The sequence below is a fragment of the Pleurodeles waltl genome, chromosome 5 (assembly GCF_031143425.1).
Source record: "Pleurodeles waltl isolate 20211129_DDA chromosome 5, aPleWal1.hap1.20221129, whole genome shotgun sequence".
NCBI classification, from domain to species: Eukaryota; Metazoa; Chordata; class Amphibia; order Caudata; family Salamandridae; genus Pleurodeles; species Pleurodeles waltl.
Genome location: NC_090444.1, coordinates 234,495,071 through 234,510,352, shown reverse-complemented (window position 1 = coordinate 234,510,352; position 15,282 = coordinate 234,495,071).

The following is a 15,282-nucleotide window of genomic DNA, read 5'->3' as shown; positions in this document are numbered from 1 at the left end:
GTGTGATCTGACAATGTTGGGCAGTGGTGTCATATATAAGTTGGAGAGCTTGGGGCTGAAGGATGAGCCCTGGGTGACACCACAGAAAATATCCTTCAGTTTGGAGGTGAAGGGTAGTAGGCAGACCCTCTGAGTTCTTCCAGTGAGGAAGGAGGTGATCCATCTGAGTGCGTCCTCTTGGATGCTGATATGGGGGAGTCTTTCGATGACTGAACTAGGCACACAGGCTAAACTATTGACCTCTGTGGACTGAACTGTGGGACAATGGGACAAAGCTCAATAGGCAATTTAGTAACAGAGACAAATCAAAGGTCTGCACTGCTGGGCTACACTATTTCTGTTTGATCACAGCTAACATTCATTGGCTTAGAAAGAATAAACAAATACTTACTTTAGCCAATATGAATTTCTTGGTGTATCCCAGCCGAAGTTAGCCAAGACTATCTAGCACTGATCTATGAGAACAGAAGCCTTGCAGAAATTGAGGATATTTATATAAATTAGTTTATATGCAATTAATCTAAATAGCAATTATTATCATGGTAAGTGAGTATCTTGAAAATATGACATTAATCTGTCCCTTGTCTGACAGTGGATCACACCATGCCTGTGTCCCCCACCTGTGTTAGAAATGGGGTCTCTAGTTGGCAGTTGGTTTGTACCATGTCCAAGTAGGGACCCTCACTCTAATCAGGATAAGGGAGATACCCACCTAGATAACCCCCGCTCACCTCCTTGGTAGCTTGGCATGAGCAGTCAGGCTTATCTCAGACGCAATGTGTAAAGCATTTGCACATAACACGCAGTAACACAGTAAAAACACTACAAAAGGACACCACACCAGTGTTAGAAGAATAGCCAATATTTATCTATGTAAAACAAGACCAAATACAATACAAATCCAACATACAATAGTAAAAATATGAATTCTGCACCAATTATCTAAAAATACAGTTTATTTAAGTCAATAGCTCCATCTGGATTTATCACGGCACTGTGATCAACAAAACCAACAGTTCAGGCCGGCCGCAGCATTTCAGGCTAGCTACGGTGTCGGGAAGACTCACAAACAGTACCTTTGGAATTGCAGGGTGTCGTGATCCTCGCGATGAGATCCGTACAGCGACGTCGTTGGCGTTGCAGTGTCAGTTCTGGAGTCGGTACAGGAGTCGTCGGTCCCTTGAAGTCACATGTGTTGAGGAATGAACTCCGGGCTGATGAAGTCAGGATCGCTGGCGTGGATTGTGTTGGGGCTGCAGTGCAAAGCGGGACGATGCAACATGCAGTGCCCACAGGTCACGGTGCAGGCAGCAGCTCGGTGATGGCGTCTAGCGATATCAGAGAGACCAGGTCTGTGGTGTGAAGTGGGGAGGTGTGATGTGCAGTGTTACCAGGTCACGGTGCAGGCAGCCGCATTGTTGTTGCTGAAACACTGTCATCAGTAGGCGCAAGTTGGCAGTGCGGCGTGGGATGAGCTTTGTGCGGTGACCACGGGTAGCGGTGCAGGCAGAGATGCCTGGTGATGACACTGGAGTCGATGGTGCTGGCGTTGGTGGACCGAGGCTGCGGTGCAGAATGGGACAGTGCTTTGTGTACCTCACGGGCGGTGTCCAAAGGCCATACGGTGCAGGCAGCCACACCGGTGGCAGCAGGAGCAGCGGCATCGGGGATACCCAGGCTGCGGTGTGAGCAAGACGATGCCACAGTGAGGGGCCCACAGGTCACTGTGCGAGCAGCTGCTCAGTTACAGCGTCGGTGAGACCAGGCATTTTCAAACTTATATCTAAAAAACAACTTAATTAAAAGATGTATTTTTGAATTGTGAGTCGAGAGCCCCCCCAACTTCATATTTCTATCTGCTTTCAAAGGGAATCAGCACTTTAAAGGTATTTAAAGGCAGCCCCAATGTTAACCAATGAGAGAGACAGGCCTTGCAACAGTGAAAAACGAATTTGGCAGTATTTCACTGTTAGGACATGTAACACACATCAGTACTTGTCCCACCATTTATATAGGGGGCACTTGCGATTTAGCACTGATTAGCAGTAGTAAAGTGTGCAGAGACTATAAACCAGCTAAAAGAGAGTCCAGTATACCATAAAAACAGGAGGTCAGAAGGCAAAAAGACAGGGGAGACACGCCAAAAAGCTGCCAGATCTAACACACTGCAATCCCGCCTCTAAACTAGCACTGCAATGGAGTTAATCAGTGTCCGGAGACTTGGGAACTGGGTGAGAATATCCCAAAAGATACAGGACAATGTTGCCCTAATTCAATTCTTAACTGGAGGGAATAATACATATCATTATTTATGTTTGCTTAGGACCGAGAAAGGTTCCTAATCATTATTATATGAGTGGCTCAGTCAATCCCTTGCGTGTTTTCCCTTATTTTATATCATTCATTATGTTATAGAAATTACCGTGGAGGCCAATGAATTTGTGGTGAGCGATTTCAAACTTAACTTTAAAAAATACTTAAACAATATCAAGAAGGATACAAAAACAAGGTCTACGTACATCTCTTGTCTGCCTGAATTTTCTCTATTGCAGTATGATGCATACCACATTTCAAGAGCAGGGCATTGTATCGTCTGTATACTGTTTAATAAAACCCAAAGTAGTAATCATTCAACTGTTCATAAAATATTCAAACAAGATCATATTTAAACAGTCCTTCACAGGACAAGGCTGTGCTCCATGAACTGTGTGCTGCCTTCTGGGAAGAAAAGGACCTCAGCGCCCTGTTCATCCCATCGCTTTTATTGTACGCGTTTGGTACTGTGATGCATTCAAGAGATCCACCCCCGCCCCTGTCAGATACACATCTTACTGTTGACTCACCTCTTATCATTTGCCTATCCACTCTGCTTTGCAGCAATTGCTGTTCGTCACCTCATATCAATAGTGCTAAGGCCAGACTAGAAATCATAAGCAGCCCCAGCAAAAACCAGCACCCTACCTGAGGAGGTGGTGACGAGAATGACCATTGTTAGGTCCTGGCAGCCCATGAAGGTCTGAAAACAGCACCCTATCCTGCAGCCTGCAGTGATAATGCCTGAGTGGTGGAAAGACCAATCCTACCCAGGACAGGGGCATGTATACATGCAAACAAAAATAGGAGTTTCATTAAAATCCAAATTCTTGTTAGATTTTTTACTGCAAAAGCTACGACTTAATAAAAACTACCTGCCACAATCCATTTTATTTTGGATAATTTTGCATTAAAATGATCTACTTGTATTGTGAAAGCATACCTCCCCAATGCCCCATCTGTATTGGTGACATCTCGCCTAGGAGATAGAGGGGGGGGGGTCATCCTCCCTTCTTCACCTATGTGGCTGCACAGCAACAGGCAAGGCACTGTATGTTTGCATATTTCAATAAAAACATGTTTCGTTTGTTATAATACTTTATCCTGTCAATAACATATAATGTTGTGAACAATCCGGATATAATAATAACTTGTTTTCTAACACTTCATGTGCTGTCGATATTGATAACAGATACTGCTATCACACATCTTACTATACACCATTTTGCGACATCAATTGATCAAAACTTTGTTGAAGCAACGAAAGTGCAACTCAATGAGTTATCCTTCAGGCATGTAGATACACGGGCCCAGATTTATATTCTGTTTGCGCTGAGTTTGCGTAATTTGTTTTAACGCTAATTCAGCGCAAACATAACTCCAAATTTATACTTTGGCGTTAGACCCATCTAACGCCACAGTTTTGGAGTTAAAGTCCTTTTTTTCTAGGGGGAAACTACCTTGCGTCAATGAAATGCAAGATAGGTGTTCCCGGGCAGAAAATTACTGTAAGGCCCAGGTGCCTTATTTATCCTCCCATGCAAAAATGATGTATGGGAGGGAGCTTGCTTAGCACCATTATTTAACGCCTTGGTGAGGGAAGGCATTAAGGGACCTGTGGGCCTATTTCCATGGTGGAACACCATGTAATAAGTCCACAGGTGCCCTCCCCAGGCCAGAGTTACACCCCCACCAACACCAGAGGGACAGCGGAGGTTGGGGGACCTCAGCTCAGGTAAGTACAGGTGAGTAGAGTTAAGTATTTTTATTTTTTTCAAAGTGCCATTGGGGGCCCTGAAATGGGACCCCCCCACATGGCACTGGGTGCAGTGGCCATGTCCAGGGGACCCTCACCCCCTGTGTTGGCCATTAGGGTGGTGGGCATGTCTCCTGTCTTTTATAAGACAGGAGTCATGTGGTATGGATGGTTTAGTGTCAAGAAATGATGCTAGGCTGGTTAGAGTCATCTTTTTTACTCTAACCAGCCTAACGTCATTTTTTGGTGCAAAACCCCCTTCTCCCATACCAACACCCCCACCCGGCTAATGTCATTTTCCATGATGTTACCCCACCCTTTGCGCCAGATTGCGCCACTCCATAAATAAGACGCCAGGCGGCGTCTTGGAATGGTGCTATCCGACAGTAAACGTTTTCACGCAAAACTGCACTAGCGCAGTTTTGAGTGAAAAAGTATAACTATGGGCCGTAGTTTGAAAAGAGAAAAGTGATTGTGACAGAGCCCATGAAAACTAACGTTACTTTATTAAATATGTTTTGCACTTCAAGCATTTTTCATGCAGTTTGTTTAAACATGTAGATTAAAATACACAGCTGGAAGTTAAAATAATGTTATATTTCGGTTTAAAAAAATCAGAAGTCTTCCCATGAAACTGAGAGAATCAACAACTAAGTGGCTGCCAAAGGCTAAGAAGTAATGCTAACAATCTTAGGCCCAGAATTAAGAGGGCCTGGTGCCATTCCAATGCCACAGTAGCATCATTTTTTTAACGTTAATGTGGCATTGGAAGGCCAAAAACGTTGTGCCATATTTACAAAGTGGCGCAATTGTAACCCCTTGCACCACATTATGCCTGCACCAGGCATAATGTATGCAAGGGGGATGTTCCGGCGCGAGGGGGGCTGAAAAAAATGGCGCAAAGAAATCTAAGGTTTCTTTACATCATTTTTATGGGCTTTCTTAACACCTGCTAAGAGCAGGCATTAAAGGAAGGCCTCTATTTTTTTCAATGGGCCTCTGGGTGCTTTACAAGATTAGTGTCAAAATGGTTGACTCTAATTCTGCAAAGCACCGGACTTGTGTCCAAAATGATGACACTAGTGCCCCTGACCACCACCATGGTGCATCGTATTCTAAATACGGCGCAAACATGGTGGCGTGACGGGAACGCTAAAAGGTGCAAGAAAAGTGGCTCTGCACTAGGTGCAGCACCACTTTTCATAAATCTGCCCCTTAATTCTTAATACTTAATTCTGTTAATACTTAATGGAGTTTAAGCCCCAGTTAATTGCAAAATGGCTCAGGTGAAAAGATGGCCTTATGTAGAATTGCTGAATCAAATTATTTGGTAGTCAATCAATCAATCAATCCAAAAAATTTATAAAGCGCGCAACTCACCCGTGAGGTTCTCAAGGCGCTGGGGGGGGGGGGGGTCAGGAGGGTCACTGTTCGAACAACTATGTTTTGAGTTTTTTTCTGAAGAGCAGGAGGTCTTTGGTTTTGCGGAGGTTGGTGGGGAGGGAGTTCCAGGTTTTGGGGGCGATGTAGGAGAAGGACCTGCCTCCTGTGGTGGTGCGTTGGATGCGGGGGACTGTGACTAGGGCGATGTTGGCTGATCTGAGGTTGCAGATGGGAGTGTGAAAGTTCACTCTTTCGTTGAGGTATGTCGGGCCGGTGTTGTGGAGGGATTTGTGTGCGTGGATGAGGATCTTGAATGTGATTCTCTTGTTTATGGGGAGCCAGTGAAGGGTTTTGAGGTGTGGTGAGATTCGTTCATGGTGGGGGAGGCCAAGGACGAGGCGCGCGGCTGTGTTCTGGATTCTCTGGAGTTTGCGTGTGAGTCTGAGTGTGGTGCCTGCGTAGAGGGCGTTACCGTAGTCTAGTCTGCTGCTGATGAGTGCATGGGTGACTGTCTTCCTGGTCTCTGGGGGAATCCATTTGAAGGATTTTTTTAGAGTGCGGAGTGTGAGGAAGCAGGAGGAGGTAAGTGCATTGATTTGCTGTGTCATGGAGAGGGAGGGGTCCAGTACGATGCCGAGGTTGCATGCATGGTTTGCGGGGGTGGGTGCGGGTCCTAGGGCGCTGGGCCACCAGGAGTCGTCCCATATGGTTTTTTTGGGGCCGAAGATGATGATCTCGGTTTTGTTGGAGTTGAGCTTGAGGTGGTTAGTTGTTATCCAGTCGGGAGCAGCCTTATAAAAAAATTATGTGTACTGCAACTGAAGCTAACTTTCGTTCATAATACACTAGCATGAGTATCATTGTACATTATGTGAATTAACTTGATAAAAAGTAGGGTAAAGTCAAATTGATAGAGCGCTTTTAAGTTTTTATTTTACTATTAAAATCATATTCATATTCTTTAAGCATTGTAATTATTCTAATTAACCACATAATGAATCCATTATTATTGTGCTCATTTATTCAACATACAATAAAAATGTTAAGATATATTGACAGAAACCATTCCGCACTTCACGCAGCCCATTTGAGTAGACTATTTGGGAATGTTGCAGTGTTTTGCTGCACATCAGATTGGGCGAGTGTCCCACAGCAATTGCTCACTTAATCATTGGAAAAAGACAAAAGTACACAAATGGCGTTTTGGGGTCATGGCTCATTGACAATGCATTCTTGAAGAGTTAACTTTGCAGCAATATTAATTGCGTACGTCAAGAATGTCTGTAATCAAACATAAATATAAGTAAATGTAGATACATGGCAATCTGCGGTACCTCTCAGTTGACATTTGCATGCATAGCAATGGAAGCTTTCGTTATCCAATTCTGCGGTATCAGGGTGTTCTGTACACTGAATTGAATAACTATCACGGTTTCCTTTTTTTCAATAACGGTTTAATCCACATGAGGTGCTTGACAGACTTACTATCCACTTTGAATAAGAAAAACTCAGCAGAAGTCGACTAGGACAGGATTCCAGGAAGCTGTACAGTGTCTGTCCCATAAGGCGCCCATTCTTCCGCGCGGCCCTGTGCTCTGGGGTGGGAGGGGGCGCTGTTCCGCCGCAGTAGTTTTGTGGAGCCTGGCCTTGATTTATTTTTTCCAGAAACTGCCCCGTAAGGAGGGAAGGGCTCCCGAGAGAAGTGGGTGGTGGCCTTTTTGGGGAGGGGGGGATTGTCTGAGGAAATAAATGACTGGTGGAACAGCGCGAGAGTCAGTGAATCATTTTACTGTCTTCTTGGTCTGGCAGTTTGGTAAGGTGCCATTTCAAACAATAACTGTTCCAAATTATAGAACGGAAAGCATAGAGACAAAGATGGAGGGACGGAGAACAGAACGAGGGATAAAGCAAAGGAGGCTTGTTGAATTTCAATGTCCCGCTGTGTCTAGTTTGAAAAGCTCAATTTTTCATCATGGTTATTTTTTTTAATGAAACATTTCAGTTATAGTCCAAAATCTGAGATTAGTATCAGACTCTAACTGAGCTGCAAAGTAACTTTATAGCTCGGTAGGATGCTGGCTCTGGATGCCATAAAAATAAATACTGCAGTTGCTATATTGGTTCTTTGGAGCCTGGCGGACCGCTTTCCTTGTAAAGCTGTGAAAGTGTGCAAAGAGTGCAAGGTTTATTGTGAGTCTCACAGGAGACAGGCAACATTTATATAAAAAAGGTGTGGAAAATCTGATCATTGTCAATTTTAACTTAGCAGAACCATTGTTTAACAATAAAAAGAAGCCACGTGGCCATCCAGCACTAAACCATCAGCCTTTCCAAAAATAGGATCTAGTTTAATAGACAACTACTGAAAAAATATATGCAAGGCATCCATGGAGATTTTATATACCCACTGCTAAGTTGGGACAGCAATGTTCTTTTCATAGAAATGAGTCTCCCAGGAGCAAGCTTGTTGAGATTGCACTGACAGCAAAAAATACACGCATAGCTCAGAGCGCAAGGGCTTGCGTTGTTAATGCTGTGGCAGATAGCACGTACCTATGCTAAAGCAGGAGTTCTAATAAAAATATTAATGAATATTCATGTATTCTGAGTAATGGATTTGCATTGAAAATGTATTCATAGAGAGAAAATAATGCACACATTTGAAAATGTGTCCACATGAGTGGCCACCAATGTTCACGAAGTGTACTTATTAATGGCTCATTAATATGAAATATGGAGCTTATGTGTGATTAATGTAGTAATATGTCATATTAAGGGTTATGCATTATGTCTTAGCTTTTTATTATAGGCCTTAAGATTAGCGGGGGTCTTGGCCCAGTTTTACGGCCTCATGTCAAGCTGTATTTCTGAACTGATTAATAAAATGTTTGCTTAGAGAATTAAATTGTGTTATTCCACTGTGCTGACCAAATGTGCTCGTAGTTAAAAGTCTTTCTCATGAGAACCACTTGCTAGAAGATGCTGGTCTTGTAAAATGTAACAGTATAAGTGTAGTGTGTGTAAGACTGACTTTCTTAGAAGGAGAACAATAGAGACACTGACTGGAGTATAAGCTGCAACAATATTGTTACCTGACGAGCCGGATGATGACATTACAAGAAAAGCCGACATGTGAACCGAGTACTACTAGAAATTATAGATTTGATATTTTAGTTTTATTGGAGAAGTGTGAACATGCGATCCCTTGACCAATAGGGACTTGGGAAGTAATTTTAGGAAATCTAATTTAGCCGGACTGCACAAAGAAGAATCTGTCATTCTGACTTACCACTTGCCATTCGCCATTCTCCCCATTCTTCTCGAGGGTTTACCTCTATTCTTACGAATTGCTTAAAGACTTTGCGTTTTCTGAACTTTGATGCTGAATCCTTGCTGACCAAACTGATGTCCTGATGACGAAGGCTATCTCAGCTTGCCGATCCAGTTGAGGAGAGGTATACTGTTACACATGTGTTTTGCTATGCCTATTTGGTTTTTCTTTCTAGGTACCAACTGCACTATTTTGATAGAGCAATAGGTAGATGCTTTTCTAAATTTGTGTTGACTAAAATGTTTAGCATGAAGCCCAACATGCTAATGCTAATCTGGTGTTAAATAAGGACCCTCACTGATAAAAATGTACTTTATGGGTAACATTCAATGTCTTTCCTTTGCTGAATTTAAATGTATGTGATATCATTTGCGCAATTGTTCTTGTTATTAATTTGCACCGTATCCTTAAAATGTGTAATTGTTCAAGCTTTGATTAGATTACGTTTATTTTGCAGAGTTGGACAGCCAGTGATGTTTCTATCTGTTTATCATTTCATATTGAGATTATTTTACATGACATTATCATTGTTAATATAGGGAAACTTTTACTAATAGGTGTGGTTATTCATGACTGAAAGGGCATGGTGTCTGATAATTATTGACTCCAGTTGATTATTGATGTTATTGATTAATTATTGAATATTGATCTGCATGTACTGGATCTGTGGTGGGAACATTTTAACTGTTTAAATGCAAGTCAAAATGTTCATCAACCTATTTGCGTCCCCTTGTAAGTTTACTTATTAAGGTCTGACGCGTTGTCACACGTGGTAGCAGAGGATGGTTCATCTTCTTAAGAGCCCATCATAGATGCCCGGTATAGGTTCTGGATTTATTTTTTCAATGATACAAATTGGAGAGAAAATATTCCCTTAAGTCCTGAAATTACTTTCCCAGAATCTTGGATCTTGCCAATGGTTGTCTGAGGATGTTTTTGGCGTTCTAGTGATAGTGGGAATGGAGTAGGTTTTGCACTTGCATAGAGTATGCAAATCACAGATGAATTGTGTTGTTTGTGAGGGTTTAGGAAGTTTACATAGTCCAAGTGAAGTTGTAGAAGGAGTTTGCATACTCCACAGTGTGAGAGTAGGGAAGTCGTCGAACTTCACATGTGTGTGGCACTTTGTGCTAAAAAATTGTCCATGTGGTTGTTGATGTATGGACCCTGCGTGGTCTAAGATTTTAGAGTATATTGAAAAGTGTATGAGACACTTGGGGGCATATTTCTACTCTGTTTGCACCAGATTTGCATCATTTTTTTTATGCAAATCCAGCGCAAACTTAACTCGATATTTATATTTTGCCGCTCGACATGTCTAGCGCCAAAATGTTGGAGTTAAAGTAATTTTTTGCCCATGGAAAACTACCTTCTGTCAATGAGATGCAAGGTAGGTGTTCCCGGGCATAAAAATTACGCTAAGGCTCTAGCGTCTTATATATCCTCCTGTGCAAAAATCACGCACGGGTGAGGAGAGGTCAAAAAATGGTGCAAAGTGTGCTTTGCACTATTTTTTAAAACCTGGGTCAGGGCAGGCATTAGGGGACCTGTGGGCCTATTTCCATGGCGGAACACCATGGAATAAGCCTACAGGTGCCCTCCCAATGCCCCAGGGACACCCCACCCACACCAGAGGGACAGTGGAGGATGGGGGACCCCATCCCAGGTACGTATAGGTAAGTACAGGCAAGTATTTGTTTTTCAGTGCCATTAGTGGCCCTGAAATGGGTCCCTCTACTTAGCACTGGGTACAATGGCCATGCCCAGAGGACCCTGGTCCCCTGTGCTCGCCATTGGGGTGGTGGGCATGACTCCTGTCTTTTCTAAGCCAGGAGTCATGTGGTATGCATGGTTTTGCGTCAGAAAATGACTCTAGGCAGGTTAGAGTCATTTCTTTTTACTCTAACCTGCCTAGCGCAGTTTTGCACCAAAAAGTATAAATCAGGGCCTTGGTTTTATGTAGTAATTTGTCTGTTTTAATAGGTTGATCGGGTGTGGTCGTCAAGTCACAGTGTGAGTCAAAGTGAGTGAAAGAGAATTTCGACTGAGATCTGGTGAGTCCTGTGTGCACCAGGACAGACCCACTGATCAGTTGAGGGTAAATTTTGCGAGTCTAATTTTGCTTGCAAATCAGGGAAGCTGAAAAAGAAGGAGTAGCTGTAAGAGTAGGAAGAGCTGCCAGTGAAAAATCCGTAAGGTTTCGGAAGTGATTGGGTTACCTTTCCTGTAGTAAACCAGTAAATTTGGTTTTCGATTTTGGGTTAGTGCTTGCAATTTTTGCATTGGTTTTGTGTGAATCGAAGTTTGGGAGGACAAGCCGCGAGACTTTGTCAGCCACAGTACATGTGAGTGTGATGTCATTGGAGCCACGCTGGGTTAGGTCGGTTAGTAAGAAGGGTCGCGCATGGATTGGCAGCCTCCTGTGAGGCGCAATTGGTTGAGAAGGTGGACAAAGAGAATTCTGGGATTAAAGGTCACTTCCTGATTTAATTTTGAATAACAAATGTCAAAAAAATGAAATTTTCCAAAGCTTTAAAGAGTGCTTTAAGGGGAAATATGTACATTACAGCGAGGCTATACCGCCAGAAGGTACACCAGCTTACACTGCAATGGAAGAGAAGGGTTCGCACCATGTCTTTGGCTAAAGCAATGGTGCAAAGTGACAGAGAAAGATGGAAACTTAGCATTTCCTACAAATGGAACTTTCAACCTGAGTGTTTTAGAGCAGTTAAGGATGGTGCTATATGAATCAAAGCCCCTTCCGAGACCAGCACAGTTTGAGGCATTAACGATCTGGGAGCTAGTAGCCAGACAGCAACAGCAACAGAAATTCAAGAGGATAATGAGAAAGGCAGAAAAGACATTAACAGAGGCTAGGTAGGACAGCACTCAGGGAATTTGGAGAAATGAGACTTTGCATGGAATTAAGCTGTTTCCAGTAATTACACAAGAGACTGAGAAAGAAGGAAGGAAAGCTACTAGAAAGACTAACAGAAGCCCTTCAGAGAATAGGGAGGCTAGAAAGTCTTCAACAGTGGAGGAAGAATCAGATGATGATGAATAGATTTTACAGTTATTGAGAAATCATCCATCACCATATGCAACACATGAGAGTGGTCCGAGCACCAGTGCTGATCCTTCAGCTCCGACACAGGTTAATGGGACAGTGATTCCGGTGCAGGTTAATACCAGCCTGACACAGAGTCCGATGCCGGGTAGTCTTAACGCGCCTACTACTCCAGTGGTACAAAATCAGGAGCAACCGCCACAAGTTCAGAGAATTTACCTGATGTGCCCATTATGGAAACGGCTACAAACTTAGTGGTGCCTACCGAACAGGTTTTCCCGAGACCGATATTAGTTCACACAGAACCAACTCCACTTTTACTGCCCCAAGTGCAGCCACAAGTCATGCAGAGATTCACTCCAGTAACAGGGACACAGTCGGATACGTCTTCAATGATGAATCAGAACATGTGAGCTACTCTCCCACAGAACTTAAGCACCAGACCAACCCCAGATGCTATATCTCTACCTATTACTGTTGGTCCAGCTGTACCCTCATTTGCACAAAAAAGAACCAAGTGTATGTGAACAGGGTCTCATGACACAGAATGCAATGGGGGGAGGACATAATGAGAACACTCGAGTAGTCTCTCCTGTGGGACAGACTTTTGATGGATCGAGATCACTGTTAGACCTTAGTCCATTTAGAGTACTTCCAGATACTATGGTAGGGTCAAACATTAGTCAGAGCTTGAAATTATTGACACCGCAGACCCCAAATGCAGTTGCACAGCAGGTATCACCTGTCCAAGCCAGCAACATCTTGTTGCAAGGTTTGACTGCTTAGCAGTTGGCTGAATGGTTAGACAAGCTGAATACCCCGCAGAGTGCTCCTAAGGGAGAGTAGTATTTGAATTACACCAGGCTAAGCATGGAAGCGGGTGATCTCATTGAGGGAACTGTGGGTGTGAACAGGTTAGAATCCTACACAAAAGCAGAGTTGAGATATCTGTGCCCAAAGTTTACAAGGGAAATGAGCAATGAGCATCAGAAGCTAGCAGACCTGGCAGAGAAGTACGGCATAGAAATAGATCAAAAGAAACAGTTGAAAAGGAGTTACAGAATAGATTTTGAGACTAAAGACTTTGAACACATGAGATCTGCCAGAATGAAGGCACACCTTAGGGAATTACTTCAAAGTGCCCAGACTTGAGGAGCATTAGACAAATGGGAAGGCAGATGGGTAAAGAAAAGAGACAAAAGGAAAAGTGATTCTGTGGAGCTGACTGCAAATGTGCAGCAAGGCCAAGATCCAGTGAAGATTTTACCAATGAGAGAGATTCCGGGAGAGAATTTTGTTCATGTGCCTCTGAGCAGAAGTGATATTCTCTCATGTACAAATGATTATCCAAAATTGAGAGAGAAGCCAGTAGAGTGGTACCAGCAAACTGATAGGTTTGTAAAACTTGCGATGTGCCTGTGGGAGGATTTGAACACATTACTAGAAAAAGTAGCCCTCGCTGATCGGTGGATAGAGTGTAAGAGGAGTATAGATTGGCCAACAAGAGAACCAGACAGAGATAAAATTACAGGTGCACCGTCTCCCGCGGTTATGAAATATTATTGTAAGGTGATTGAATTTTTGAAAATGAGAATTTTGCCCAAGAATATTGTTTGGCAGAGAATTGACAGGACAGCTGAGGAAGCAAAGGAGTCGATACATGCGTATTATGAGAGATTGTTACAGGCGTTCAAGCATTACAGTGGTTCACTGACAATTGAGGCGAAGGACATGATTCATTTTGTGTTCAGATTTGTGTAAGGATTGAAACCTTAAATTAGCCAAATTATTAAGAGTCATTATATTTTCTGGCAAGCAAAGCCGATTGATGAGGTGTTGCAGTATGCAAAGTACTGTAGTGATGAAACTGAGTTGAAGCAGAAAAAGCTGAAACAGAAGGCAATGGTGATGCAAATTAAAGCTGCTCAGACAGGCATGCAAGGGAATTTTCCACAAGAGCTACCAGAGCAGCAGCAGGAAAACATGGTGTTTCAGCCCCAGATGAGAGGTAGAGGTTGCAGAGGTAATATGAATTGCGGACCAGACTTGGGTACTGTAGTAGTTCAGAATGATGTGCAGGGGATGAAGAAGTTGTTGCCTTGTCACGCTTGCAGAGCCGTTGGACATTGGAAATGGGAGTGTCTGATGTTGGTGCAGGAAGGTGTTGTTCAGCAAACTAACAAAGTCAATTCATTCCAGAACATGAGGGGACTGAGAATGAGAGGTCCTAATCCAAATTTTCAAAATAACATGAATCAAGTGTAGAATTTTCAACCAATGCAGCAGGTGCAAATGCCACGTGTACAAATGACACAGTTGCAGCCAGTGCAGCAGCAGGTTCCCTTGGTACCTAAACAGTAAATTCAAACACCTCAAGCCCCAATGGAACAGCAGCAAATGATGCTTTCTCAACAGGTCACAGGTCAGAAGTTTAACCAAAATAATAACACAGTACACCAATTCCCGTTACACAGTGAAAATGGAATAAACGATGATTGGGTGAGCGAGAGTTCAGATGAGAAGCCATGTGTGCTTGCAACCCCTTAGAAGTAGATCAGAGAGGTCCCTATGTGAGCGTAAAAAAGTCATGGGTCACAGACTTTCATTCTTGGTTGACACGGGAGCTACACGTGCTACAATAAGATCAGTTGAGGTTCCAAACTTGTCCCTTTCAGGTAAAACAGTTCAGATTGTAGGGGTAGCGAATTAGTATTAGACCAACCCGATTACAGAACCAGTTCAGGTTAAAATCGGAAGCTTACAGGGATTGCACAAATTCGTAGTCTGTGATTCAAGTCCAGTATCCCTACTGGGACAATACTTGCTGTGTAAAACAAGATGCTAGATTACGTGTTCAAATGATGGAATTGAGATTCAGATGAATAGCGATGATGAAGATGACCTAGCCCCAGAGACAGAATATGAGACAATAAATGAGGAATACCCTTTGATTGACTTTTTCCCAGTGTTCACAGTGAAGGAGCTTCATCCTGATTTGCAGGGAACAGTTAAGGAGAAGGTGTGAGATCTGACAGGAAAAGAGATAGGTCTGAGAAAGAGAGTTGATCCAGTTAAAGTTACAGTAGAGCTGAATTCTATTTTTCCTCAAATTCCCCAGTACCACATGCCACAAGATGTATTAATGAAGGTCGCCCAAATAATTGCAGACTTTGTAGAACAAGGGGTTCTGAAGGATGTATTGAGGAGCCCATGTAATTCACCAAGAATGGGTTCGGAAAAGCCATGTGGGAAAGTTCAAATTGTCCAGTATCTGAGAAAAGTAAAGGACATTGTGGTCAAATGTTGTCCCGTGGTGCCAAATCCAGCTGTGATAATGTTTCAGATTACATGTGATCCTGAGTGGTTCACTGTCACTGACTTGTCGCAAGACTTCTTTTCTGTGCCTCTTCATGTGGACAGCCAATTTCTCTT